The 3,280-nt window shown below is 46.1% G+C and overlaps 1 non-coding gene across 1 annotated transcript; it reads right to left on the bottom strand.

Moving 5' to 3' along the window:
* Positions 1-561: 561 nt before the first annotated feature.
* Positions 562-633, bottom strand: TRNAG-GCC (transfer RNA glycine (anticodon GCC)). Its single transcript has one exon. It is a non-coding gene; the product is annotated as a tRNA-Gly (tRNA).
* Positions 634-3,280: the final 2,647 nt, after the last annotated feature.

The following is a 3,280-nucleotide window of genomic DNA, read 5'->3' as shown; positions in this document are numbered from 1 at the left end:
AATTCCATCTCTAGTTGGGGGTTTCGATTCGAAAAATGTGGTGCGGGTTCATCTCTCTCGACCAGTTCAGGTTCAAGGGAGGGTGATCGAGGGGACCCATACTTTCGATCTCTTCTCTATGGCGGGAGCTTTCGTATCAAGAGTGTGTTGGGGAGGCCAGGGAAGATGGATTGGATCGAGAGGCGATGCTTATGCCTCTTCTTTATCGATAGGATTCCCATCATTTTCAGTCTACGGCGAAGGAGACAAGGGCGAGGCACCGAACATGTTCTACCCTCAACCTCCATCCGTCATTAGTAATCTCAATTCGCTTTTCCTATTCACTAGTACACTGCGCGCTACAACTAGCAGCCCCTTTACTAGGTTGGGAAAAGGCTAGCGCGCTAGCGCGCAACGGCTGATGAAAAGCCAGCAACTTGTTAGGAGTCAGTTTTGGCTTGCCCCTTTCCTCTTATTAGTCAGATAGGTTTTCCACCCTATACAAGGGGCTGCTTGCTGCTCGCCCCTATCTCTAAAGTGGCTTATGCACGGAACTTGTTACCACTAAACGACGAAGCCAGGAGCGGAAGGAGGGACTTGAACCCTCAACCTCAGCCTTGGCAAGGCTATGCTCTACCATTAAGCTATTTCCGCCAGCTAGGGTAGTGGCGAAGCACTACTGAGCAATTCACGTATCACTTGATACGGACGACTTCTGTTTTTCCGCCGGACCACAGTCTTGACCTCCGATCGAGCTACGAACACGAGTAGATAGGCGGTTAGGGGGGAGAGGGCCGGCTGGGCCTGCCTTTTCAATCAATATCCAGCCTCTCAGTGCTGCTATTGGTATGAGTTGTAAGGAGTCTTGGTCTCGAGTCAAGCTGGGGCATCATTTCATTCTCGTAACGGGACTGAGTGCACCGCAAGACCGGACAAGTTGTTCCCTCGCCTCGCAGCAGAGGCATCTGTCTTTTAAGTCATTTCCTAAGATGACTCCTCTTATTCTACGATAATCCAAGCTGCAGCGGCACCTCACGAACTTCTTACTGGGGTAGTACTATAATAGGCATTTGCGAGTGTTTGGATGCACGTGTTTTGTTCATATTCCTGCGCAGTTAAGAGCAAAATTGTCCCCAAGGCGACCACTTGTGTCTTTCTTGGATATGCTCAGTCCGGGTATATATATGCTATGACGTGAAATCCAAGAGAGTCGATGTATCCTTAATGCTCTCTTTAATAGGGTCGCCTCATATTTTCCTTAACCTAATTAATCAGCCCCGGGGGAGAATGATGATGGAGATGTATTGCGGCCTTCTCCTGTTCATCAACTCGAACCTCATTCTTCTGCAGTTGATGTTACGGATTAGCCTCACTCTTCAGGCCAGCAGCTTTGCTCAGCATTTTCTGCCGATTGTCAGCCTGTTCAGCTGACCTCAGAGGATTCCTGTCACCCGGCACAGCATGTTTATTCTCGGCGGCGATTACAGTCTCTTTCCCAGGGTCAGGCTACTCCAGAAGATCAGCAGTCTAGCCCAGTTGCTTCCCTTCCAGTCGCTTCCTCAAATTCTGGATCCCGCTCTCAGCTTCGTCGATCCTCTCAAGTTTCTTATCCTGTTGAAGGCTTATGAATCGTTTTCCCCAAAAGATCGAGCTTACCTCATCTCAGTTCAATCTTCTCATGAACCTGAATCATTTGCTGAAGCCTCCAATCATTCTTGCTGGAGAGATGCTATACAGGAAGAAATCAATGCCCAGGAAAAAAATAATAAGACTTAGTCTCATTGCCTGCAGGGAAAGAAGCCATTGGCTGCAAGTGGATTTACAAGATCAAGCATAAAGCAGATGGCTCGGTAGATAGATCCAAGGCTAGATTAGTAGCTAAAGGATTCCTTCAAGAATATTGAGTCGAACCCCTTTAGAGATAGGGAAAACATTTGCTTCAGGTTGCTAAACACCATTCGTGGCATTCTTGCCTTGGCTGCAATCAAAAGGTGGCCTTATTTCAATTTGACGTGAAGAATAGAATGCCTTTCAACAACATAAGGGAAGGGGGCAAGAATAAGTTTCTATTCAGCCTCCTCCAACTCCAGGCTTCTCTTCTCCTAGGAATCCTAACTTGGTATGCAAGCTCAAGAAAGCGATTTATGTTACGGCCTCCGGCAAGCTAAAGCAGGCACCAAGAGCTTGGTTTGAAAGGTGACAGCAGCATGTATAAGAGCCGAAATAGGAGTAGAGGAAGGAGCCGGTTTTCAAATAAGTAAATCGGATCATTCAATGTTTATAAGGAGGTCGACATCAGGTATTGTCCTTCTTCTGCTTTATGTGGATGACATTGCTTTCTCTAGTAATGACTTAGCTTCGATAAATGAGCTTAAGAGAAGATTAAGAACCCAGTTTGATATGAAAGATTTAGGAGACTCAAAGTCTCTTCTGGAGATTAAAGTGATGAGGTCGCAAAGAGTTTTGGAACCCAGTGCAAGTATTCATTGGATTTATTGTCAAAAGCTGGTCTTTCTGCATGCAAACCGGAATAAGATCTAAAATTAGCCTCAGATGCAGGAGAGCTATTGGATGACCCATCTACTTGCAAGGAGACTTGTTGGGACTCTTTTCTACCTGACTAATTATCGCCCAGACATTGCTTACACTTACAACATAGGAGGGAGTGATCAGCCGATTTTTATATGGACAAGCCGAGATCATCTCACTTAGAAGCTGCTTTTCGGATTCTGCGATACATCAAAACCTCACCGGGAAGAGGTTGATTCTTGTCTACGTCATCCTCTCTTCAGCTGTCTTGTTACTATTATACTGATTTCATTAAGGCAGTAGATTATTCTGATTGGATTTCGAACATCGTCCCCATGCCCAAGAGGGATGGACGTGTTCGCGTATGCATCTATTTTTGAAATCTCAATAAGGCATGTTCCCAAAGATGATTTTCCGCTGCCGAACATTGATTTGCTTGTGGACAAGACTATTGTGAAAGTATGCCTACTACTCTTTTCTGACGATTCGAAATTCTCGTCGTCGGCTTCCTCGAGGTAGAGTTCGTTTTGTAATAGGAGCCCCGTTGGGCTTTTACGGAGCTTGGCCTGCTTTCGCATTAACTCACCATTTGGTGATTTGGTTCGTAGCAGCCCAAGTATATCCAGGAGTTCCTTTTACACGCTACGCTATCCTCGGCGACGATATCGTCATCGGAGATGAGCGGGTGGCTGAGCGTTATCGCGAGCTAATTTCGCCACTGAATGTTCCATTTTCGTTAGAGAAATCGTTAGTATCGTCAGTTGGTGCTTTG

This window comes from Nicotiana sylvestris, chromosome 1 (assembly GCF_000393655.2).
Source record: "Nicotiana sylvestris chromosome 1, ASM39365v2, whole genome shotgun sequence".
NCBI classification, from domain to species: Eukaryota; Viridiplantae; Streptophyta; class Magnoliopsida; order Solanales; family Solanaceae; genus Nicotiana; species Nicotiana sylvestris.
The sequence above is the reverse complement of the archived record's forward strand: the minus strand, read 5'-3'. Positions and strand labels throughout refer to the sequence as shown.